The sequence below is a fragment of the Strix aluco genome, chromosome 37 (assembly GCF_031877795.1).
Source record: "Strix aluco isolate bStrAlu1 chromosome 37, bStrAlu1.hap1, whole genome shotgun sequence".
NCBI lineage: Eukaryota > Metazoa > Chordata > Aves > Strigiformes > Strigidae > Strix > Strix aluco.
Genome location: NC_133967.1, coordinates 2,071,953 through 2,098,419, shown reverse-complemented (window position 1 = coordinate 2,098,419; position 26,467 = coordinate 2,071,953).

Below are 26,467 nucleotides of genomic sequence, written 5' to 3'. Positions count from 1 at the left end.
GGGAAGCAGAAGTGTTCACATTGCTTGGCAGAATCGCTTTTGTGCAGAAAACACTAACACTTGTTCAGAACGAAAGAAAGCACAGAGCCCCAGATTTGATGTTGTCCTGGAGAGCTTGCAGAGCACTGGGGAAAGGCAGGCAGAGAATTCCGTGCTAGCACCTTCTCTGTGCCTGTTCACATTGCTTGGCAGAATCGCTTTTGTGCAGAAAACAGTAACACTTGTTCAGAACGAAAGAAAGCACAGAGCCCCAGATTCTATGTTGTCCTGGAGAGCTTGCAGAGCACTGGGGAAAGGCAGGCAGAGAATTCCCTGCTAGCACCTTCTCTGTGCCTGGGAAGCAGAAGTGTTCACATTGCTTGGCAGAATCGCTTTTGTGAAGAAAACAGTAACACTTGTTCAGAACGAAAGAAAGCACAGAGCCCCAGATTTTATGTTGTCCTGGAGAGCTTGCAGAGCACTGGGGAAAGGCAGGCAGAGAATTCCCTACCAGCACCTTCTCTGTGCCTGGGAAGCAGAAGTGTTCACATTGCTTGGCAGAATCGCTTTTGTGCAGAAAACAGTAACACTTGTTCAGAACGAAAGAAAGCACAGAGCCCCAGATTTGATGTTGTCCTGGAGAGCTTGCAGAGCACTGGGGAAAGGCAGGTAGAGAATTCCCTGCTAGCACCTTCTCTGTGCCTGTTCACATTGCTTCGCAGAATCGCTTTTGTGCAGAAAACACTAACACTAGTTCAGAACGAAAGAAAGCACAGAGCCCCAGATTTGATGTTGTCCTGGAGAGCTTGCAGAGCACTGGGGAAAGGCAGGCAGAGAATTCCCTGCTAGCACCTTCTCTGTGCCTGTTCACATTGCTTGGCAGAATCGCTTTTGTGCAGAAAACACTAACACTTGTTCAGAACGAAAGAAAGCACAGAGCCCCAGATTTGCTGTTGTCCTGGAGAGCTTGCAGAGCACTGGGGAAAGGCAGGCAGAGAATTCCCTGCTAGCACCTTCTCTGTGCCTGTTCACATTGCTTGGCAGAATCGCTTTTGTGCAGAAAACACTAACACTTGTTCAGAACGAAAGAAAGCACAGAGCCCCAGATTTGCTGTTGTCCTGGAGAGCTTGCAGAGCACTGGGGAAAGGCAGGCAGAGAATTCCCTGCTAGCACCTTCTCTGTGCCTGTTCACATTGCTTCGCAGAATCGCTTTTGTGCAGAAAACACTAACACTTGTTCAGAACGAAAGAAAGCACAGAGCCCCAGATTTGCTGTTGTGCTGGAGAGCTTGCAGAGCACTGGGGAAAGGCAGGCAGAGAATTCCCTGCTAGCACCTTCTCTGTGCCTGGGAAGCAGAAGTGTTCACATTGCTTCGCAGAATCGATTTTGTGCAGAAAAGAGTAACACTTGTTCAGAACGAAAGAAAGCACAGAGCCCCAGATTCTATGTTGTCCTGGAGAGCTTGCAGAGCACTGGGGAAAGGCAGGCAGAGAATTCCCTGCTAGCACCTTCTCTGTGCCTGTTCACATTGCTTGGCAGAATCGCTTTTGTGCAGAAAACAGTCACACTTGTTCAGAACGAAAGAAAGCACAGAGCCCCAGATTTGCTGTTGTCCTGGAGAGCTTGCAGAGCACTGGGGAAAGGCAGGCAGAGAATTCCCTGCTAGCACCTTCTCTGTGCCTGGGAAGCAGAAGTGTTCACATTGCTTGGCAGAATCGCTTTTGTGCAGAAAACAGTAACACTTGTTCAGAACGAAAGAAAGCACAGAGCCCCAGATTTGATGTTGTCCTGGAGAGCTTGCAGAGCACTGGGGAAAGGCAGGCAGAGAATTCCCTGCTAGCACCTTCTCTGTGCCTGTTCACATTGCTTCGCAGAATCGCTTTTGTGCAGAAAACACTAACACTTGTTCAGAACGAAAGAAAGCACAGAGCCCCAGATTTGCTGTTGTCCTGGAGAGCTTGCAGAGCACTGGGGAAAGGCAGGCAGAGAATTCCCTGCTAGCACCTTCTCTGTGCCTGTTCACATTGCTTCGCAGAATCGCTTTTGTGCAGAAAACAGTAACACTTGTTCAGAAGGAAAGAAAGCACAGAGCCCCAGATTTGCTGTTGTCCTGGAGAGCTTGCAGAGCACTGGGGAAAGGCAGGCAGAGAATTCCCTGCTAGCACCTTCTCTGTGCCTGGGAAGCAGAAGTGTTCACATTGCTTCGCAGAATCGCTTTTGTGCAGAAAACACTAACACTTGTTCAGAACGAAAGAAAGCACAGAGCCCCAGATTCTATGTTGTCCTGGAGAGCTTGCAGAGCACTGGGGAAAGGCAGGCAGAGAATTCCCTGCTAGCACCTTCTCTGTGCCTGTTCACATTGCTTGGCAGAATCGCTTTTGTGCAGAAAACACTAACACTTGTTCAGAACGAAAGAAAGCACAGAGCCCCAGATTTGCTGTTGTCCTGGAGAGCTTGCAGAGCACTGGGGAAAGGCAGGCAGAGAATTCCCTGCTAGCACCTTCTCTGTGCCTGGGAAGCAGAAGTGTTCACATTGCTTCGCAGAATCGCTTTTGTGAAGAAAACAGTAACACTTGTTCAGAACGAAAGAAAGCACAGAGCCCCAGATTTGCTGTTGTCCTGGAGAGCTTGCAGAGCACTGGGGAAAGGCAGGCAGAGAATTCCCTGCTAGCACCTTCTCTGTGCCTGGGAAGCAGAAGTGTTCACATTGCTTGGCAGAATCGCTTTTGTGCAGAAAACAGTAACACTTGTTCAGAACGAAAGAAAGCACAGAGCCCCAGATTTGATGTTGTCCTGGAGAGCTTGCAGAGCACTGGGGAAAGGCAGGCAGAGAATTCCCTGCTAGCACCTTCTCTGTGCCTGTTCACATTGCTTGGCAGAATCGCTTTTGTGCAGAATACACTAACACTTGTTCAGAAGGAAAGAAAGCACAGAGCCCCACATTTGCTGCTGTCCTGGAGAGCTTGCAGAGCACTGGGGAAAGGCAGGCAGAGAATTCCCTGCTAGCACATTCTCTGTGCCTGTTCACATTGCTTGGCAGAATCGCTTTTGTGCAGAAAACACTAACACTAGTTCAGAACGAAAGAAAGCACAGAGCCCCAGATTCTGTGTTGTCCTGGAGAGCTTGCAGAGCACTGGGGAAAGGCAGGCAGAGAATTCCCTGCTAGCACCTTCTCTGTGCCTGGGAAGCAGAAGTGTTCACATTGCTTGGCAGAATCGCTTTTGTGCAGAAAACAGTAACACTTGTTCAGAACGAAAGAAAGCACAGAGCCCCAGATTTTATGTTGTCCTGGAGAGCTTGCAGAGCACTGGGGAAAGGCAGGCAGAGAATTCCCTGCTAGCACCTTCTCTGTGCCTTTTCACATTGCTTGGCAGAATCGCTTTTGTGCAGAAAACACTAACACTTGTTCAGAAGGAAAGAAAGCACAGAGCCCCAGATTTTATGTTGTCCTGGAGAGCTTGCAGAGCACTGGGGAAAGGCAGGCAGAGAATTCCCTGCTAGCACCTTCTCTGTGCCTGTTCACATTGCTTCGCAGAATCGCTTTTGTGCAGAAAACAGTAACACTTGTTCAGAACGAAAGAAAGCACAGAGCCCCAGATTTGCTGTTGTCCTGGAGAGCTTGCAGAGCACTGGGGAAAGGCAGGCAGAGAATTCCCTGCTAGCACCTTCTCTGTGTCTGGGAAGCAGAAGTGTTCACATTGCTTCGCAGAATCGCTTTTGTGCAGAAAACAGTCACACTTGTTCAGAACAAAAGAAAGCACAGAGCCCCAGATTTGCTGTTGTCCTGGAGAGCTTGCAGAGCACTGGGGAAAGGCAGGCAGAGAATTCCCTGCTAGCACCTTCTCTGTGCCTGGGAAGCAGAAGTGTTCACATTGCTTGGCAGAATCGCTTTTGTGAAGAAAACAGTAACACTTGTTCAGAACGAAAGAAAGCACAGAGCCCCAGATTTTATGTTGTCCTGGAGAGCTTGCAGAGCACTGGGGAAAGGCAGGCAGAGAATTCCCTGCTAGCACCTTCTCTGTGGCTGTTCACATTGCTTCGCAGAATCGCTTTTGTGCAGAAAACACTAACACTAGTTCAGAACGAAAGAAAGCACAGAGCCCCAGATTTTATGTTGTCCTGGAGAGCTTGCAGAGCACTGGGGAAAGGCAGGCAGAGAATTCCCTGCTAGCACCTTCTCTGTGCCTGTTCACATTGCTTGGCAGAATCGCTTTTGTGCAGCATACACTAACACTTCTTCAGAAGGAAAGAAAGCACAGAGCCCCACATTTGCTGTTGTCCTGGAGAGCTTGCAGAGCACTGGGGAAAGGCAGGCAGAGAATTCCCTGCTAGCACCTTCTCTGTGCCTGTTCACATTGCTTCGCAGAATCGCTTTTGTGCAGAATACACTAACACTTGTTCAGAAGGAAAGAAAGCACAGAGCCCCACATTTGCTGTTGTCCTGGAGAGCTTGCAGAGCACTGGGGAAAGGCAGGCAGAGAATTCCCTGCTAGCACATTCTCTGTGCCTGTTCACATTGCTTGGCAGAATCGCTTTTGTGCAGAAAACACTAACACTAGTTCAGAACGAAAGAAAGCACAGAGCCACAGATTCTATGTTGTCCTGGAGAGCTTGCAGAGCACTGGGGAAAGGCAGGCAGAGAATTCCCTGCTAGCACCTTCTCTGTGCCTTTTCACATTGCTTGGCAGAATCGCTTTTGTGCAGAAAACAGTAACACTTGTTCAGAAGGAAAGAAAGCACAGAGCCCCAGATTTTATGTAGTCCTGGAGAGCTTGCAGAGCACTGGGGAAAGGCAGGCAGAGAATTCCCTGCTAGCACCTTCTCTGTGCATGGGAAGCAGAAGTGTTCACATTGCTTGGCAGAATCGCTTTTGTGCAGAAAACACTAACACTTGTTCAGAAGGAAAGAAAGCACAGAGCCCCAGATTTGCTGTTGTCCTGGAGAGCTTGCAGAGCACTGGGGAAAGGCAGGCAGAGAATTCCCTGCTAGCACCTTCTCTGTGCCTGTTCACATTGCTTCGCAGAATCGCTTTTGTGCAGAAAACAGTAACACTTGTTCAGAACGAAAGAAAGCACAGAGCCCCAGATTTGCTGTTGTCCTGGAGAGCTTGCAGAGCACTGGGGAAAGGCAGGCAGAGAATTCCCTGCTAGCACCTTCTCTGTGCCTGGGAAGCAGAAGTGTTCACATTGCTTCGCAGAATCGCTTTTGTGCAGAAAACACTAACACTTGTTCAGAACGAAAGAAAGCACAGAGCCCCAGATTTGATGTTGTCCTGGAGAGCTTGCAGAGCACTGGGGAAAGGCAGGCAGAGAATTCCCTGCTAGCACCTTCTCTGTGCCTGTTCACATTGCTTCGCAGAATCGCTTTTGTGCAGAAAACAGTAACACTTGTTCAGAACGAAAGAAAGCACAGAGCCCCAGATTTTATGTTGTCCTGGAGAGCTTGCAGAGCACTGGGGAAAGGCAGGCAGAGAATTCCCTGCTAGCACCTTCTCTGTGCCTGTTCACATTGCTTCGCAGAATCGCTTTTGTGCAGAAAACAGTAACACTTGTTCAGAACGAAAGAAAGCACAGAGCCCCAGATTTGCTGTTGTCCTGGAGAGCTTGCAGAGCACTGGGGAAAGGCAGGCAGAGAATTCCCTGCTAGCACCTTCTCTGTGCCTGGGAAGCAGAAGTGTTCACATTGCTTCGCAGAATCGCTTTTGTGCAGAAAACAGTAACACTTGTTCAGAAGGAAAGAAAGCACAGAGCCCCAGATTTGCTGTTGTCCTGGAGAGCTTGCAGAGCACTGGGGAAAGGCAGGCAGAGAATTCCCTGCTAGCACCTTCTCTGTGCCTGGGAAGCAGAAGTGTTCACATTGCTTGGCAGAATCGCTTTTGTGAAGAAAACAGTAACACTTGTTCAGAACGAAAGAAAGCACAGAGCCCCAGATTTTATGTTGTCCTGGAGAGCTTGCAGAGCACTGGGGAAAGGCAGGCAGAGAATTCCCTGCTAGCACCTTCTCTGTGCCTGTTCACATTGCTTCGCAGAATCGCTTTTGTGCAGAAAACACTAACACTTGTTCAGAACGAAAGAAAGCACAGAGCCACAGATTTGCTGTTGTCCTGGAGAGCTTGCAGAGCACTGGGGAAAGGCAGGCAGAGAATTCCCTGCTAGCACCTTCTCTGTGCCTGTTCACATTGCTTCGCAGAATCGCTTTTGTGCAGAAAACAGTAACACTTGTTCAGAACGAAAGAAAGCACAGAGCCCCAGATTTGCTGTTGTCCTGGAGAGCTTGCAGAGCACTGGGGAAAGGCAGGCAGAGAATTCCCTGCTAGCACCTTCTCTGTGCCTGGGAAGCAGAAGTGTTCACATTGCTTCGCAGAATCGCTTTTGTGCAGAAAACAGTCACACTTGTTCAGAACAAAAGAAAGCACAGAGCCCCAGATTTGCTGTTGTCCTGGAGAGCTTGCAGAGCACTGGGGAAAGGCAGGCAGAGAATTCCCTGCTAGCACCTTCTCTGTGCCTGTTCACATTGCTTCGCAGAATCGCTTTTGTGCAGAAAACACTAACACTTGTTCAGAACGAAAGAAAGCACAGAGCCCCAGATTTGCTGTTGTCCTGGAGAGCTTGCAGAGCACTGGGGAAAGGCAGGCAGAGAATTCCCTGCTAGCACCTTCTCTGTGCCTGTTCACATTGCTTCGCAGAATCACTTTTGTGCAGAAAACAGTAACACTTGTTCAGAACGAAAGAAAGAACAGAGCCCCAGATTTGCTGTTGTCCTGGAGAGCTTGCAGACCACTGGGGAAAGGCAGGCAGAGAATTCCCTGCTAGCACCTTCTCTGTGCCTGTTCACATTGCTTCGCAGAATCGCTTTTGTGCAGAAAACAGTAACACTTGTTCAGAACGAAAGAAAGCACAGAGCCCCACATTTGCTGTTGTCCTGGAGAGCTTGCAGAGCACTGGGGAAAGGCAGGCAGAGAATTCCCTGCTAGCACCTTCTCTGTGCCTGTTCACATTGCTTGGCAGAATCGCTTTTGTGCAGCATACACTAACACTTGTTCAGAAGGAAAGAAAGCACAGAGCCCCACATTTGCTGTTGTCCTGGAGAGCTTGCAGAGCACTGGGGAAAGGCAGGCAGAGAATTCCCTGCTAGCACCTTCTCTGTGCCTGTTCACATTGCTTCGCAGAATCGCTTTTGTGCAGAATACACTAACACTTGTTCAGAAGGAAAGAAAGCACAGAGCCCCACATTTGCTGTTGTCCTGGAGAGCTTGCAGAGCACTGGGGAAAGGCAGGCAGAGAATTCCCTGCTAGCACATTCTCTGTGCCTGTTCACATTGCTTGGCAGAATCGCTTTTGTGCAGAAAACACTAACACTAGTTCAGAACGAAAGAAAGCACAGAGCCACAGATTCTATGTTGTCCTGGAGAGCTTGCAGAGCACTGGGGAAAGGCAGGCAGAGAATTCCCTGCTAGCACCTTCTCTGTGCCTTTTCACATTGCTTGGCAGAATCGCTTTTGTGCAGAAAACAGTAACACTTGTTCAGAAGGAAAGAAAGCACAGAGCCCCAGATTTTATGTTGTCCTGGAGAGCTTGCAGAGCACTGGGGAAAGGCAGGCAGAGAATTCCCTGCTAGCACCTTCTCTGTGCCTGGGAAGCAGAAGTGTTCACATTGCTTGGCAGAATCGCTTTTGTGCAGAAAACACTAACACTTGTTCAGAAGGAAAGAAAGCACAGAGCCCCAGATTTGCTGTTGTCCTGGAGAGCTTGCAGAGCACTGGGGAAAGGCAGGCAGAGAATTCCCTGCTAGCACCTTCTCTGTGCCTGTTCACATTGCTTCGCAGAATCGCTTTTGTGCAGAAAACAGTAACACTTGTTCAGAACGAAAGAAAGCACAGAGCCCCAGATTTGCTGTTGTCCTGGAGAGCTTGCAGAGCACTGGGGAAAGGCAGGCAGAGAATTCCCTGCTAGCACCTTCTCTGTGCCTGGGAAGCAGAAGTGTTCACATTGCTTCGCAGAATCGCTTTTGTGCAGAAAACACTAACACTTGTTCAGAACGAAAGAAAGCACAGAGCCCCAGATTTGATGTTGTCCTGGAGAGCTTGCAGAGCACTGGGGAAAGGCAGGCAGAGAATTCCCTGCTAGCACCTTCTCTGTGCCTGTTCACATTGCTTCGCAGAATCGCTTTTGTGCAGAAAACAGTAACACTTGTTCAGAACGAAAGAAAGCACAGAGCCCCAGATTTGCTGTTGTCCTGGAGAGCTTGCAGAGCACTGGGGAAAGGCAGGCAGAGAATTCCCTGCTAGCACCTTCTCTGTGCCTGGGAAGCAGAAGTGTTCACATTGCTTCGCAGAATCGCTTTTGTGCAGAAAACAGTCACACTTGTTCAGAACAAAAGAAAGCACAGAGCCCCAGATTTGCTGTTGTCCTGGAGAGCTTGCAGAGCACTGGGGAAAGGCAGGCAGAGAATTCCCTGCTAGCACCTTCTCTGTGCCTGTTCACATTGCTTCGCAGAATCGCTTTTGTGCAGAAAACACTAACACTAGTTCAGAACGAAAGAAAGCACAGAGCCCCAGATTCTATGTTGTCCTGGAGAGCTTGCAGAGCACTGGGGAAAGGCAGGCAGAGAATTCCCTGCTAGCACCTTCTCTGTGCCTGTTCACATTGCTTCGCAGAATCGCTTTTGTGCAGAAAACACTAACACTTGTTCAGAACGAAAGAAAGCACAGAGCCCCAGATTTGCTGTTGTCCTGGAGAGCTTGCAGAGCACTGGGGAAAGGCAGGCAGAGAATTCCCTGCTAGCACCTTCTCTGTGCCTGTTCACATTGCTTCGCAGAATCACTTTTGTGCAGAAAACAGTAACACTTGTTCAGAACGAAAGAAAGAACAGAGCCCCAGATTTGCTGTTGTCCTGGAGAGCTTGCAGACCACTGGGGAAAGGCAGGCAGAGAATTCCCTGCTAGCACCTTCTCTGTGCCTGTTCACATTGCTTCGCAGAATCGCTTTTGTGCAGAAAACAGTAACACTTGTTCAGAACGAAAGAAAGCACAGAGCCCCACATTTGCTGTTGTCCTGGAGAGCTTGCAGAGCACTGGGGAAAGGCAGGCAGAGAATTCCCTGCTAGCACCTTCTCTGTGCCTGTTCACATTGCTTGGCAGAATCGCTTTTGTGCAGCATACACTAACACTTGTTCAGAAGGAAAGAAAGCACAGAGCCCCACATTTGCTGTTGTCCTGGAGAGCTTGCAGAGCACTGGGGAAAGGCAGGCAGAGAATTCCCTGCTAGCACCTTCTCTGTGCCTGTTCACATTGCTTCGCAGAATCGCTTTTGTGCAGAATACACTAACACTTGTTCAGAAGGAAAGAAAGCACAGAGCCCCACATTTGCTGTTGTCCTGGAGAGCTTGCAGAGCACTGGGGAAAGGCAGGCAGAGAATTCCCTGCTAGCACATTCTCTGTGCCTGTTCACATTGCTTGGCAGAATCGCTTTTGTGCAGAAAACACTAACACTAGTTCAGAACGAAAGAAAGCACAGAGCCACAGATTCTATGTTGTCCTGGAGAGCTTGCAGAGCACTGGGGAAAGGCAGGCAGAGAATTCCCTGCTAGCACCTTCTCTGTGCCTTTTCACATTGCTTGGCAGAATCGCTTTTGTGCAGAAAACAGTAACACTTGTTCAGAAGGAAAGAAAGCACAGAGCCCCAGATTTTATGTTGTCCTGGAGAGCTTGCAGAGCACTGGGGAAAGGCAGGCAGAGAATTCCCTGCTAGCACCTTCTCTGTGCATGGGAAGCAGAAGTGTTCACATTGCTTGGCAGAATCGCTTTTGTGCAGAAAACACTAACACTTGTTCAGAAGGAAAGAAAGCACAGAGCCCCAGATTTGCTGTTGTCCTGGAGAGCTTGCAGAGCACTGGGGAAAGGCAGGCAGAGAATTCCCTGCTAGCACCTTCTCTGTGCCTGTTCACATTGCTTCGCAGAATCGCTTTTGTGCAGAAAACAGTAACACTTGTTCAGAACGAAAGAAAGCACAGAGCCCCAGATTTGCTGTTGTCCTGGAGAGCTTGCAGAGCACTGGGGAAAGGCAGGCAGAGAATTCCCTGCTAGCACCTTCTCTGTGCCTGGGAAGCAGAAGTGTTCACATTGCTTCGCAGAATCGCTTTTGTGCAGAAAACACTAACACTAGTTCAGAACGAAAGAAAGCACAGAGCCCCAGATTCTATGTTGTCCTGGAGAGCTTGCAGAGCACTGGGGAAAGGCAGGCAGAGAATTCCCTGCTAGCACCTTCTCTGTGCCTGTTCACATTGCTTCGCAGAATCGCTTTTGTGCAGAAAACACTAACACTTGTTCAGAACGAAAGAAAGAACAGAGCCCCAGATTTGCTGTTGTCCTGGAGAGCTTGCAGAGCACTGGGGAAAGGCAGGCAGAGAATTCCCTGCTAGCACCTTCTCTGTGCCTGTTCACATTGCTTCGCAGAATCGCTTTTGTGCAGAAAACAGTAACACTTGTTCAGAACGAAAGAAAGCACAGAGCCCCAGATTTGCTGTTGTCCTGGAGAGCTTGCAGAGCACTGGGGAAAGGCAGGCAGAGAATTCCCTGCTAGCACCTTCTCTGTGCCTGGGAAGCAGAAGTGTTCACATTGCTTCGCAGAATCGCTTTTGTGCAGAAAACAGTAACACTTGTTCAGAAGGAAAGAAAGCACAGAGCCCCAGATTTGCTGTTGTCCTGGAGAGCTTGCAGAGCACTGGGGAAAGGCAGGCAGAGAATTCCCTGCTAGCACCTTCTCTGTGCCTGGGAAGCAGAAGTGTTCACATTGCTTGGCAGAATCGCTTTTGTGAAGAAAACAGTAACACTTGTTCAGAACGAAAGAAAGCACAGAGCCCCAGATTTTATGTTGTCCTGGAGAGCTTGCAGAGCACTGGGGAAAGGCAGGCAGAGAATTCCCTGCTAGCACCTTCTCTGTGCCTGTTCACATTGCTTCGCAGAATCGCTTTTGTGCAGAAAACACTAACACTTGTTCAGAACGAAAGAAAGCACAGAGCCACAGATTTGCTGTTGTCCTGGAGAGCTTGCAGAGCACTGGGGAAAGGCAGGCAGAGAATTCCCTGCTAGCACCTTCTCTGTGCCTGTTCACATTGCTTCGCAGAATCGCTTTTGTGCAGAAAACAGTAACACTTGTTCAGAACGAAAGAAAGCACAGAGCCCCAGATTTGCTGTTGTCCTGGAGAGCTTGCAGAGCACTGGGGAAAGGCAGGCAGAGAATTCCCTGCTAGCACCTTCTCTGTGCCTGGGAAGCAGAAGTGTTCACATTGCTTCGCAGAATCGCTTTTGTGCAGAAAACAGTCACACTTGTTCAGAACAAAAGAAAGCACAGAGCCCCAGATTTGCTGTTGTCCTGGAGAGCTTGCAGAGCACTGGGGAAAGGCAGGCAGAGAATTCCCTGCTAGCACCTTCTCTGTGCCTGTTCACATTGCTTCGCAGAATCGCTTTTGTGCAGAAAACACTAACACTAGTTCAGAACGAAAGAAAGCACAGAGCCCCAGATTCTATGTTGTCCTGGAGAGCTTGCAGAGCACTGGGGAAAGGCAGGCAGAGAATTCCCTGCTAGCACCTTCTCTGTGCCTGTTCACATTGCTTCGCAGAATCGCTTTTGTGCAGAAAACACTAACACTTGTTCAGAACGAAAGAAAGAACAGAGCCCCAGATTTGCTGTTGTCCTGGAGAGCTTGCAGAGCACTGGGGAAAGGCAGGCAGAGAATTCCCTGCTAGCACCTTCTCTGTGCCTGTTCACATTGCTTCGCAGAATCGCTTTTGTGCAGAAAACAGTCACACTTGTTCAGAACGAAAGAAAGCACAGAGCCCCAGATTTGCTGTTGTCCTGGAGAGCTTGCAGAGCACTGGGGAAAGGCAGGCAGAGAATTCCCTGCTAGCACCTTCTCTGTGCCTGGGAAGCAGAAGTGTTCACATTGCTTCGCAGAATCGCTTTTGTGCAGAAAACAGTCACACTTGTTCAGAACGAAAGAAAGCACAGAGCCCCAGATTTGATGTTGTCCTGGAGAGCTTGCAGAGCACTGGGGAAAGGCAGGCAGAGAATTCCCTGCTAGCACCTTCTCTGTGCCTGTTCACATTGCTTCGCAGAATCGCTTTTGTGCAGAAAACAGTAACACTTGTTCAGAACGAAAGAAAGCACAGAGCCCCAGATTTTATGTTGTCCTGGAGAGCTTGCAGAGCACTGGGGAAAGGCAGGCAGAGAATTCCCTGCTAGCACCTTCTCTGTGCCTGTTCACATTGCTTCGCAGAATCGCTTTTGTGCAGAAAACAGTAACACTTGTTCAGAACGAAAGAAAGCACAGAGCCCCAGATTTGCTGTTGTCCTGGAGAGCTTGCAGAGCACTGGGGAAAGGCAGGCAGAGAATTCCCTGCTAGCACCTTCTCTGTGCCTGGGAAGCAGAAGTGTTCACATTGCTTCGCAGAATCGCTTTTGTGCAGAAAACAGTAACACTTGTTCAGAACGAAAGAAAGCACAGAGCCCCAGATTTGCTGTTGTCCTGGAGAGCTTGCAGAGCACTGGGGAAAGGCAGGCAGAGAATTCCCTGCTAGCACCTTCTCTGTGCCTGGGAAGCAGAAGTGTTCACATTGCTTCGCAGAATCGCTTTTGTGAAGAAAACAGTAACACTTGTTCAGAACGAAAGAAAGCACAGAGCCCCAGATTTTATGTTGTCCTGGAGAGCTTGCAGAGCACTGGGGAAAGGCAGGCAGAGAATTCCCTGCTAGCACCTTCTCTGTGCCTGTTCACATTGCTTCGCAGAATCGCTTTTGTGCAGAAAACACTAACACTAGTTCAGAACGAAAGAAAGCACAGAGCCCCAGATTCTATGTTGTCCTGGAGAGCTTGCAGAGCACTGGGGAAAGGCAGGCAGAGAATTCCCTGCTAGCACCTTCTCTGTGCCTGTTCACATTGCTTGGCAGAATCGCTTTTGTGCAGAAAACACTAACACTTGTTCAGAACGAAAGAAAGCACAGAGCCCCAGATTTGCTGTTGTCCTGGAGAGCTTGCAGAGCACTGGGGAAAGGCAGGCAGAGAATTCCCTGCTAGCACCTTCTCTGTGCCTGTTCACATTGCTTCGCAGAATCACTTTTGTGCAGAAAACAGTAACACTTGTTCAGAACGAAAGAAAGCACAGAGCCCCAGATTTGCTGTTGTCCTGGAGAGCTTGCAGAGCACTGGGGAAAGGCAGGCAGAGAATTCCCTGCTAGCACCTTCTCTGTGCCTGTTCACATTGCTTCGCAGAATCGCTTTTGTGCAGAAAACAGTAACACTTGTTCAGAACGAAAGAAAGCACAGAGCCCCACATTTGCTGTTGTGCTGGAGAGCTTGCAGAGCACTGGGGAAAGGCAGGCAGAGAATTCCCTGCTAGCACCTTCTCTGTGCCTGTTCACATTGCTTGGCAGAATCGCTTTTGTGCAGCATACACTAACACTTGTTCAGAAGGAAAGAAAGCACAGAGCCCCACATTTGCTGTTGTCCTGGAGAGCTTGCAGAGCACTGGGGAAAGGCAGGCAGAGAATTCCCTGCTAGCACCTTCTCTGTGCCTGTTCACATTGCTTCGCAGAATCGCTTTTTTGCAGAATACACTAACACTTGTTCAGAAGGAAAGAAAGCACAGAGCCCCACATTTGCTGTTGTCCTGGAGAGCTTGCAGAGCACTGGGGAAAGGCAGGCAGAGAATTCCCTGCTAGCACCTTCTCTGTGCCTGTTCACATTGCTTGGCAGAATCGCTTTTGTGCAGAAAACAGTAACACTTGTTCAGAACGAAAGAAAGCACAGAGCCACAGATTCTATGTTGTCCTGGAGAGCTTGCAGAGCACTGGGGAAAGGCAGGCAGAGAATTCCCTGCTAGCACCTTCTCTGTGCCTGGGAAGCAGAAGTGTTCACATTGCTTGGCAGAATCGCTTTTGTGCAGAAAACAGTAACACTTGTTCAGAACGAAAGAAAGCACAGAGCCCCAGATTTGATGTTGTCCTGGAGAGCTTGCAGAGCACTGGGGAAAGGCAGGCAGAGAATTCCCTGCTAGCACCTTCTCTGTGCCTGTTCACATTGCTTGGCAGAATCGCTTTTGTGCAGAAAACACTAACACTTGTTCAGAACGAAAGAAAGCACAGAGCCCCAGATTTGCTGTTGTCCTGGAGAGCTTGCAGAGCACTGGGGAAAGGCAGGCAGAGAATTCCCTGCTAGCACCTTCTCTGTGCCTGGGAAGCAGAAGTGTTCACATTGCTTGGCAGAATCGCTTTTGTGAAGAAAACAGTAACACTTGTTCAGAACGAAAGAAAGCACAGAGCCCCAGATTTTATGTTGTCCTGGAGAGCTTGCAGAGCACTGGGGAAAGGCAGGCAGAGAATTCCCTGCTAGCACCTTCTCTGTGGCTGTTCACATTGCTTCGCAGAATCGCTTTTGTGCAGAAAACACTAACACTAGTTCAGAACGAAAGAAAGCACAGAGCCCCAGATTTGATGTTGTCCTGGAGAGCTTGCAGAGCACTGGGGAAAGGCAGGCAGAGAATTCCCTGCTAGCACCTTCTCTGTGCCTGTTCACATTGCTTGGCAGAATCGCTTTTGTGCAGCATACACTAACACTTGTTCAGAAGGAAAGAAAGCACAGAGCCCCACATTTGCTGTTGTCCTGGAGAGCTTGCAGAGCACTGGGGAAAGGCAGGCAGAGAATTCCCTGCTAGCACCTTCTCTGTGCCTGTTCACATTGCTTCGCAGAATCGCTTTTGTGCAGAAAACAGTAACACTTGTTCAGAAGGAAAGAAAGCACAGAGCCCCAGATTCTATGTTGTCCTGGAGAGCTTGCAGAGCACTGGGGAAAGGCAGGCAGAGAATTCCCTGCTAGCACCTTCTCTGTGCCTGGGAAGCAGAAGTGTTCACATTGCTTGGCAGAATCGCTTTTGTGCAGAAAACACTAACACTTGTTCAGAACGAAAGAAAGCACAGAGCCCCAGATTTGCTGTTGTCCTGGAGAGCTTGCAGAGCACTGGGGAAAGGCAGGCAGAGAATTCCCTGCTAGCACCTTCTCTGTGCCTGTTCACATTGCTTCGCAGAATCACTTTTGTGCAGAAAACAGTAACACTTGTTCAGAACGAAAGAAAGAACAGAGCCCCAGATTTGCTGTTGTCCTGGAGAGCTTGCAGAGCACTGGGGAAAGGCAGGCAGAGAATTCCCTGCTAGCACCTTCTCTGTGCCTGTTCACATTGCTTCGCAGAATCGCTTTTGTGCAGAAAACAGTAACACTTGTTCAGAACGAAAGAAAGCACAGAGCCCCACATTTGCTGTTGTCCTGGAGAGCTTGCAGAGCACTGGGGAAAGGCAGGCAGAGAATTCCCTGCTAGCACCTTCTCTGTGCCTGTTCACATTGCTTCGCAGAATCGCTTTTGTGCAGCATACACTAACACTTGTTCAGAAGGAAAGAAAGCACAGAGCCCCACATTTGCTGTTGTCCTGGAGAGCTTGCAGAGCACTGGGGAAAGGCAGGCAGAGAATTCCCTGCTAGCACCTTCTCTGTGCCTGTTCACATTGCTTCGCAGAATCGCTTTTTTGCAGAATACACTAACACTTGTTCAGAAGGAAAGAAAGCACAGAGCCCCACATTTGCTGTTGTCCTGGAGAGCTTGCAGAGCACTGGGGAAAGGCAGGCAGAGAATTCCCTGCTAGCACCTTCTCTGTGCCTGTTCACATTGCTTGGCAGAATCGCTTTTGTGCAGAAAACAGTAACACTTGTTCAGAACGAAAGAAAGCACAGAGCCACAGATTCTATGTTGTCCTGGAGAGCTTGCAGAGCACTGGGGAAAGGCAGGCAGAGAATTCCCTGCTAGCACCTTCTCTGTGCCTGGGAAGCAGAAGTGTTCACATTGCTTCGCAGAATCGCTTTTGTGCAGAAAACACTAACACTTGTTCAGAACGAAAGAAAGCACAGAGCCCCAGATTTGATGTTGTCCTGGAGAGCTTGCAGAGCACTGGGGAAAGGCAGGCAGAGAATTCCCTGCTAGCACCTTCTCTGTGCCTGTTCACATTGCTTGGCAGAATCGCTTTTGTGCAGAAAACACTAACACTTGTTCAGAACGAAAGAAAGCACAGAGCCCCAGATTTGCTGTTGTCCTGGAGAGCTTGCAGAGCACTGGGGAAAGGCAGGCAGAGAATTCCCTGCTAGCACCTTCTCTGTGCCTGGGAAGCAGAAGTGTTCACATTGCTTGGCAGAATCGCTTTTGTGAAGAAAACAGTAACACTTGTTCAGAACGAAAGAAAGCACAGAGCCCCAGATTTTATGTTGTCCTGGAGAGCTTGCAGAGCACTGGGGAAAGGCAGGCAGAGAATTCCCTGCTAGCACCTTCTCTGTGGCTGTTCACATTGCTTCGCAGAATCGCTTTTGTGCAGAAAACACTAACACTAGTTCAGAACGAAAGAAAGCACAGAGCCCCAGATTTGATGTTGTCCTGGAGAGCTTGCAGAGCACTGGGGAAAGGCAGGCAGAGAATTCCCTGCTAGCACCTTCTCTGTGCCTGTTCACATTGCTTGGCAGAATCGCTTTTGTGCAGCATACACTAACACTTGTTCAGAAGGAAAGAAAGCACAGAGCCCCACATTTGCTGTTGTCCTGGAGAGCTTGCAGAGCACTGGGGAAAGGCAGGCAGAGAATTCCCTGCTAGCACCTTCTCTGTGCCTGTTCACATTGCTTCGCAGAATCGCTTTTGTGCAGAAAACAGTCACACTTGTTCAGAACGAAAGAAAGCACAGAGCCCCAGATTCTATGTTGTCCTGGAGAGCTTGCAGAGCACTGGGGAAAGGCAGGCAGAGAATTCCCTGCTAGCACCTTCTCTGTGCCTGGGAAGCAGAAGTGTTCACATTGCTTGGCAGAATCGCTTTTGTGCAGAAAACACTAACACTTGTTCAGAACGAAAGAAAGCACAGAGCCCCAGATTTGCTGTTGTCCTGGAGAGCTTGCAGAGCACTGGGGAAAGGCAGGCAGAGAATTCCCTGCTAGCACCTTCTCTGTGCCTGTTCACATTGCTTCGCAGAATCACTTTTGTGCAGAAAACAGTAACACTTGTTCAGAACGAAAGAAAGCACAGAGCCCCAGATTTGCTGTTGTCCTGGAGAGCTTGCAGAGCACTGGGGAAAGGCAGGCAGAGAATTCCCTGCTAGCACCTTCTCTGTGCCTGTTCACATTGCTTCGCAGAATCGCTTTTGTGCAGAAAACAGTAACACTTGTTCAGAACGAAAGAAAGCACAGAGCCCCACATTTGCTGTTGTCCTGGAGAGCTTGCAGAGCACTGGGGAAAGGCAGGCAGAGAATTCCCTGCTAGCACCTTCTCTGTGCCTGTTCACATTGCTTCGCAGAATCGCTTTTGTGCAGCACACTCTAACACTTGTTCAGAAGGAAAGAAAGCACAGAGCCCCACATTTGCTGTTGTCCTGGAGAGCTTGCAGAGCACTGGGGAAAGGCAGGCAGAGAATTCCCTGCTAGCACCTTCTCTGTGCCTGTTCACATTGCTTCGCAGAATCGCTTTTTTGCAGAATACACTAACACTTGTTCAGAAGGAAAGAAAGCACAGAGCCCCACATTTGCTGTTGTCCTGGAGAGCTTGCAGAGCACTGGGGAAAGGCAGGCAGAGAATTCCCTGCTAGCACCTTCTCTGTGCCTGTTCACATTGCTTGGCAGAATCGCTTTTGTGCAGAAAACAGTAACACTTGTTCAGAACGAAAGAAAGCACAGAGCCACAGATTCTATGTTGTCCTGGAGAGCTTGCAGAGCACTGGGGAAAGGCAGGCAGAGAATTCCCTGCTAGCACCTTCTCTGTGCCTGGGAAGCAGAAGTGTTCACATTGCTTGGCAGAATCGCTTTTGTGCAGAAAACAGTAACACTTGTTCAGAACGAAAGAAAGCACAGAGCCCCAGATTTGATGTTGTCCTGGAGAGCTTGCAGAGCACTGGGGAAAGGCAGGCAGAGAATTCCCTGCTAGCACCTTCTCTGTGCCTGTTCACATTGCTTGGCAGAATCGCTTTTGTGCAGAAAACACTAACACTTGTTCAGAACGAAAGAAAGCACAGAGCCCCAGATTTGCTGTTGTCCTGGAGAGCTTGCAGAGCACTGGGGAAAGGCAGGCAGAGAATTCCCTGCTAGCACCTTCTCTGTGCCTGGGAAGCAGAAGTGTTCACATTGCTTGGCAGAATCGCTTTTGTGAAGAAAACAGTAACACTTGTTCAGAACGAAAGAAAGCACAGAGCCCCAGATTTTATGTTGTCCTGGAGAGCTTGCAGAGCACTGGGGAAAGGCAGGCAGAGAATTCCCTGCTAGCACCTTCTCTGTGGCTGTTCACATTGCTTCGCAGAATCGCTTTTGTGCAGAAAACACTAACACTAGTTCAGAACGAAAGAAAGCACAGAGCCCCAGATTTTATGTTGTCCTGGAGAGCTTGCAGAGCACTGGGGAAAGGCAGGCAGAGAATTCCCTGCTAGCACCTTCTCTGTGCCTGTTCACATTGCTTGGCAGAATCGCTTTTGTGCAGCATACACTAACACTTGTTCAGAAGGAAAGAAAGCACAGAGCCCCACATTTGCTGTTGTCCTGGAGAGCTTGCAGAGCACTGGGGAAAGGCAGGCAGAGAATTCCCTGCTAGCACCTTCTCTGTGCCTGTTCACATTGCTTCGCAGAATCGGTTTTGTGCAGAATACACTAACACTTGTTCAGAAGGAAAGAAAGCACAGAGCCCCACATTTGCTGTTGTCCTGGAGAGCTTGCAGAGCACTGGGGAAAGGCAGGCAGAGAATTCCCTGCTAGCACATTCTCTGTGCCTGTTCACATTGCTTGGCAGAATCGCTTTTGTGCAGAAAACACTAACACTAGTTCAGAACGAAAGAAAGCACAGAGCCACAGATTCTATGTTGTCCTGGAGAGCTTGCAGAGCACTGGGGAAAGGCAGGCAGAGAATTCCCTGCTAGCACCTTCTCTGTGCCTTTTCACATTGCTTGGCAGAATCGCTTTTGTGCAGAAAACACTAACACTTGTTCAGAAGGAAAGAAAGCACAGAGCCCCAGATTTTATGTTGTCCTGGAGAGCTTGCAGAGCACTGGGGAAAGGCAGGCAGAGAATTCCCTGCTAGCACCTTCTCTGTGCATTGGAAGCAGAAGTGTTCACATTGCTTGGCAGAATCGCTTTTGTGCAGAAAACACTAACACTTGTTCAGAAGGAAAGAAAGCACAGAGCCCCAGATTTGCTGTTGTCCTGGAGAGCTTGCAGAGCACTGGGGAAAGGCAGGCAGAGAATTCCCTGCTAGCACCTTCTCTGTGCCTGTTCACATTGCTTCGCAGAATCGCTTTTGTGCAGAAAACAGTAACACTTGTTCAGAACGAAAGAAAGCACAGAGCCCCAGATTTGCTGTTGTCCTGGAGAGCTTGCAGAGCACTGGGGAAAGGCAGGCAGAGAATTCCCTGCTAGCACCTTCTCTGTGCCTGGGAAGCAGAAGTGTTCACATTGCTTCGCAGAATCGCTTTTGTGCAGAAAACACTAACACTTGTTCAGAACGAAAGAAAGCACAGAGCCCCAGATTTGATGTTGTCCTGGAGAGCTTGCAGAGCACTGGGGAAAGGCAGGCAGAGAATTCCCTGCTAGCACATTCTCTGTGCCTGTTCACATTGCTTGGCAGAATCGCTTTTGTGCAGAAAACACTAACACTAGTTCAGAACGAAAGAAAGCACAGAGCCACAGATTCTATGTTGTCCTGGAGAGCTTGCAGAGCACTGGGGAAAGGCAGGCAGAGAATTCCCTGCTAGCACCTTCTCTGTGCCTTTTCACATTGCTTGGCAGAATCGCTTTTGTGCAGAAAACACTAACACTTGTTCAGAAGGAAAGAAAGCACAGAGCCCCAGATTTTATGTTGTCCTGGAGAGCTTGCAGAGCACTGGGGAAAGGCAGGCAGAGAATTCCCTGCTAGCACCTTCTCTGTGCATGGGAAGCAGAAGTGTTCACATTGCTTCGCAGAATCGCTTTTGTGCAGAAAACAGTAACACTTGTTCAGAACGAAAGAAAGCACAGAGCCCCAGATTTGCTGTTGTCCTGGAGAGCTTGCAGAGCACTGGGGAAAGGCAGGCAGAGAATTCCCTGCTAGCACCTTCTCTGTGCCTGTTCACATTGCTTCGCAGAATCGCTTTTGTGCAGAAAACAGTAACACTTGTTCAGAACGAAAGAAAGCACAGAGCCCCAGATTTGCTGTTGTCCTGGAGAGCTTGCAGAGCACTGGGGAAAGGCAGGCAGAGAATTCCCTGCTAGCACCTTCTCTGTGCCTGGGAAGCAGAAGTGTTCACATTGCTTGGCAGAATCGCTTTTGTGCAGAAAACAGTAACACTTGTTCAGAACGAAAGAAAGCACAGAGCCCCAGATTTGCTGTTGTCCTGGAGAGCTTGCAGAGCACTGGGGAAAGGCAGGCAGAGAATTCCCTGCTAGCACCTTCTCTGTGCCTGTTCACATTGCTTCGCAGAATCGCTTTTGTGCAGAAAACACTAACACTTGTTCAGAACGAAAGAAAGCACAGAGCCCCAGATTTTATGTTGTCCTGGAGAGCTTGCAGAGCACTGGGGAAAGGCAGGCAGAGAATTCCCTGCTAGCACATTCTCTGTGCCTGTTCACATTGCTTGGCAGAATCGCTTTTGTGCAGAAAACTATAACACTAGTTCAGAACGAAATAAAGCACAGAGCCCCAGATTTTATGTTGTCCTGGAGAGCTTGCAGAGCACTGGGGAAAGGCAGGCAGAGAATTCCCTGCTAGCACCTTCTCTGTGCCTGTTCACATTGCTTCGCAGAATCGCTTTTGTGCAGAAAACAGTAACACTTGTTCAGAACGAAAGAAAGCACAGAGCCCCAGATTTGCTGTTGTCCTGGAGAGCTTGCAGAGCACTGGGGAAAGGCAGGCAGAGAATTCCCTGCTAGCACCTTCTCTGTGCCTGGGAAGCAGAAGTGTTCACATTGCTTCGCAGAATCGCTTTTGTGCAGAAAACAGTAACACTTGTTCAGAACGAAAGAAAGCACAGAGCCCCAGATTTGCTGTTGTCCTGGAGAGCTTGCAGAGCACTGGGGAAAGGCAGGCAGAGAATTCCCTGCTAGCACCTTCTCTGTGCCTGGGAAGCAGAAGTGTTCACATTGCTTGGCAGAATCGCTTTTGTGAAGAAAACAGTAACACTTGTTCAGAACGAAAGAAAGCACAGAGCCCCAGATTTTATGTTGTCCTGGAGAGCTTGCAGAGCACTGGGGAAAGGCAGGCAGAGAATTCCCTGCTAGCACCTTCTCTGTGCCTGTTCACATTGCTTCGCAGAATCGCTTTTGTGCAGAAAACAGTAACACTTGTTCAGAACGAAAGAAAGCACAGAGCCCCAGATTTGCTGTTGTCCTGGAGAGCTTGCAGAGCACTGGGGAAAGGCAGGCAGAGAATTCCCTGCTAGCACCTTCTCTGTGCCTGGGAAGCAGAAGTGTTCACATTGCTTCGCAGAATCGCTTTTGTGCAGAAAACAGTAACACTTGTTCAGAACGAAAGAAAGCACAGAGCCCCAGATTTGCTGTTGTCCTGGAGAGCTTGCAGAGCACTGGGGAAAGGCAGGCAGAGAATTCCCTGCTAGCACCTTCTCTGTGCCTGGGAAGCAGAAGTGTTCACATTGCTTGGCAGAATCGCTTTTGTGAAGAAAACAGTAACACTTGTTCAGAACGAAAGAAAGCACAGAGCCCCAGATTTTATGTTGTCCTGGAGAGCTTGCAGAGCACTGGGGAAAGGCAGGCAGAGAATTCCCTGCTAGCACCTTCTCTGTGCCTGTTCACATTGCTTCGCAGAATCGCTTTTGTGCAGAAAACACTAACACTTGTTCAGAACGAAAGAAAGCACAGAGCCACAGATTTGCTGTTGTCCTGGAGAGCTTGCAGAGCACTGGGGAAAGGCAGGCAGAGAATTCCCTGCTAGCACCTTCTCTGTGCCTGTTCACTTTGCTTCGCAGAATCGCTTTTGTGCAGAAAACACTAACACTTGTTCAGAACGAAAGAAAGCACAGAGCCCCAGATTTTATGTTGTCCTGGAGAGCTTGCAGAGCACTGGGGAAAGGCAGGCAGAGAATTCCCTGCTAGCACCTTCTCTGTGCCTGTTCACATTGCTTCGCAGAATCGCTTTTGTGCAGAAAACACTAACACTTGTTCAGAACGAAAGAAAGCACAGAGCCCCAGATTTGCTGTTGTCCTGGAGAGCTTGCAGAGCACTGGGGAAAGGCAGGCAGAGAATTCCCTGCTAGCACCTTCTCTGTGCCTGGGAAGCAGAAGTGTTCACATTGCTTGCAGAATCGCTTTTGTGCAGAAAACAGTAACACTTGTTCAGAAGGAAAGAAAGCACAGAGCCCCAGATTTTATGTTGTCCTGGAGAGCTTGCAGAGCACTGGGGAAAGGCAGGCAGAGAATTCCCTGCTAGCACCTTCTCTGTGCCTTTTCACATTGCTTTGCAGAATCGCTTTTGTGGAGAAAACACTAACACTTGTTCAGAAGGAAAGAAAGCACAGAGCCCCAGATTTGCTGTTGTCCTGGAGAGCTTGCAGAGCACTGGGGAAAGGCAGGCAGAGAATTCCCTGCTAGCACCTTCTCTGTGCCTGTTCACATTGCTTCGCAGAATCGCTTTTGTGCAGAAAACAGTAACACTTGTTCAGAACGAAAGAAAGCACAGAGCCCCAGATTTGCTGTTGTCCTGGAGAGCTTGCAGAGCACTGGGGAAAGGCAGGCAGAGAATTCCCTGCTAGCACCTTCTCTGTGCCTGGGAAGCAGAAGTGTTCACATTGCTTCGCAGAATCGCTTTTGTGCAGAAAACAGTAACACTTGTTCAGAACGAAAGAAAGCACAGAGCCCCAGATTTGATGTTGTCCTGGAGAGCTTGCAGAGCACTGGGGAAAGGCAGGCAGAGAATTCCCTGCTAGCACCTTCTCTGTGCCTGTTCACATTGCTTCGCAGAATCGCTTTTGTGCAGAAAACAGTAACACTTGTTCAGAACGAAAGAAAGCACAGAGCCCCAGATTTTATGTTGTCCTGGAGAGCTTGCAGAGCACTGGGGAAAGGCAGGCAGAGAATTCCCTGCTAGCACCTTCTCTGTGCCTGTTCACATTGCTTCGCAGAATCGCTTTTGTGCAGAAAACAGTAACACTTGTTCAGAACGAAAGAAAGCACAGAGCCCCAGATTTTATGTTGTCCTGGAGAGCTTGCAGAGCACTGGGGAAAGGCAGGCAGAGAATTCCCTGCTAGCACATTCTCTGTGCCTGTTCACATTGCTTGGCAGAATCGCTTTTGTGCAGAAAACTATAACACTAGTTCAGAACGAAATAAAGCACAGAGCCCCAGATTTTATGTTGTCCTGGAGAGCTTGCAGAGCACTGGGGAAAGGCAGGCAGAGAATTCCCTGCTAGCACCTTCTCTGTGCCTGTTCACATTGCTTCGCAGAATCGCTTTTGTGCAGAAAACAGTAACACTTGTTCAGAACGAAAGAAAGCACAGAGCCCCAGATTTGCTGTTGTCCTGGAGAGCTTGCAGAGCACTGGGGAAAGGCAGGCAGAGAATTCCCTGCTAGCACCTTCTCTGTGCCTGGGAAGCAGAAGTGTTCACATTGCTTCGCAGAATCGCTTTTGTGCAGAAAACAGTAACACTTGTTCAGAACGAAAGAAAGCACAGAGCCCCAGATTTGCTGTTGTCCTGGAGAGCTTGCAGAGCACTGGGGAAAGGCAGGCAGAGAATTCCCTGCTAGCACCTTCTCTGTGCCTGGGAAGCAGAAGTGTTCACATTGCTTGGCAGAATCGCTTTTGTGAAGAAAACAGTAACACTTGTTCAGAACGAAAGAAAGCACAGAGCCCCAGATTTTATGTTGTCCTGGAGAGCTTGCAGAGCACTGGGGAAAGGCAGGCAGAGAATTCCCTGCTAGCACCTTCTCTGTGCCTGTTCACATTGCTTCGCAGAATCGCTTTTGTGCAGAAAACAGTAACACTTGTTCAGAACGAAAGAAAGCACAGAGCCCCAGATTTGCTGTTGTCCTGGAGAGCTTGCAGAGCACTGGGGAAAGGCAGGCAGAGAATTCCCTGCTAGCACCTTCTCTGTGCCTGGGAAGCAGAAGTGTTCACATTGCTTCGCAGAATCGCTTTTGTGCAGAAAACAGTAACACTTGTTCAGAACGAAAGAAAGCACAGAGCCCCAGATTTGCTGTTGTCCTGGAGAGCTTGCAGAGCACTGGGGAAAGGCAGGCAGAGAATTCCCTGCTAGCACCTTCTCTGTGCCTGGGAAGCAGAAGTGTTCACATTGCTTGGCAGAATCGCTTTTGTGAAGAAAACAGTAACACTTGTTCAGAACGAAAGAAAGCACAGAGCCCCAGATTTTATGTTGTCCTGGAGAGCTTGCAGAGCACTGGGGAAAGGCAGGCAGAGAATTCCCTGCTAGCACCTTCTCTGTGCCTGTTCACATTGCTTCGCAGAATCGCTTTTGTGCAGAAAACACTAACACTTGTTCAGAACGAAAGAAAGCACAGAGCCACAGATTTGCTGTTGTCCTGGAGAGCTTGCAGAGCACTGGGGAAAGGCAGGCAGAGAATTCCCTGCTAGCACCTTCTCTGTGCCTGTTCACTTTGCTTCGCAGAATCGCTTTTGTGCAGAAAACACTAACACTTGTTCAGAACGAAAGAAAGCACAGAGCCCCAGATTTTATGTTGTCCTGGAGAGCTTGCAGAGCACTGGGGAAAGGCAGGCAGAGAATTCCCTGCTAGCACCTTCTCTGTGCCTGTTCACATTGCTTCGCAGCATCGCTTTTGTGCAGAAAACACTAACACTTGTTCAGAACGAAAGAAAGCACAGAGCCCCAGATTTGCTGTTGTCCTGGAGAGCTTGCAGAGCACTGGGGAAAGGCAGGCAGAGAATTCCCTGCTAGCACCTTCTCTGTGCCTGGGAAGCAGAAGTGTTCACATTGCTTGGCAGAATCGCTTTTGTGCAGAAAACAGTAACACTTGTTCAGAAGGAAAGAAAGCACAGAGCCCCAGATTTTATGTTGTCCTGGAGAGCTTGCAGAGCACTGGGGAAAGGCAGGCAGAGAATTCCCTGCTAGCACCTTCTCTGTGCCTTTTCACATTGCTTTGCAGAATCGCTTTTGTGCAGAAAACACTAACACTTGTTCAGAAGGAAAGAAAGCACAGAGCCCCAGATTTGCTGTTGTCCTGGAGAGCTTGCAGAGCACTGGGGAAAGGCAGGCAGAGAATTCCCTGCTAGCACCTTCTCTGTGCCTGTTCACATTGCTTCGCAGAATCGCTTTTGTGCAGAAAACAGTAACACTTGTTCAGAACGAAAGAAAGCACAGAGCCCCAGATTTGCTGTTGTCCTGGAGAGCTTGCAGAGCACTGGGGAAAGGCAGGCAGAGAATTCCCTGCTAGCACCTTCTCTGTGCCTGGGAAGCAGAAGTGTTCACATTGCTTCGCAGAATCGCTTTTGTGCAGAAAACAGTAACACTTGTTCAGAACGAAAGAAAGCACAGAGCCCCAGATTTGATGTTGTCCTGGAGAGCTTGCAGAGCACTGGGGAAAGGCAGGCAGAGAATTCCCTGCTAGCACCTTCTCTGTGCCTGTTCACATTGCTTCGCAGAATCGCTTTTGTGCAGAAAACAGTAACACTTGTTCAGAACGAAAGAAAGCACAGAGCCCCAGATTTTATGTTGTCCTGGAGAGCTTGCAGAGCACTGGGGAAAGGCAGGCAGAGAATTCCCTGCTAGCACCTTCTCTGTGCCTGTTCACATTGCTTCGCAGAATCGCTTTTGTGCAGAAAACAGTAACACTTGTTCAGAACGAAAGAAAGCACAGAGCCCCAGATTTGCTGTTGTCCTGGAGAGCTTGCAGAGCACTGGGGAAAGGCAGGCAGAGAATTCCCTGCTAGCACCTTCTCTGTGCCTGGGAAGCAGAAGTGTTCACATTGCTTGGCAGAATCGCTTTTGTGCAGAAAACAGTAACACTTGTTCAGAACGAAAGAAAGCACAGAGCCCCAGATTTGCTGTTGTCCTGGAGAGCTTGCAGAGCACTGGGGAAAGGCAGGCAGAGAATTCCCTGCTAGCACCTTCTCTGTGCCTGTTCACATTGCTTCGCAGAATCGCTTTTGTGCAGAAAACACTAACACTAGTTCAGAACGAAAGAAAGCACAGAGCCACACATTCTATGTTGTCCTGGAGAGCTTGCAGAGCACTGGGGAAAGGCAGGCAGAGAATTCCCTGCTAGCACCTTCTCTGTGCCTGTTCACATTGCTTCGCAGAATCGCTTTTGTGCAGAAAACACTAACACTTGTTCAGAAGGAAAGAAAGCACAGAGCCCCAGATTTTATGTTGTCCTGGAGAGCTTGCAGAGCACTGGGGAAAGGCAGGCAGAGAATTCCCTGCTAGCACCTTCTCTGTGCCTGGGAAGCAGAAGTGTTCACATTGCTTGGCAGA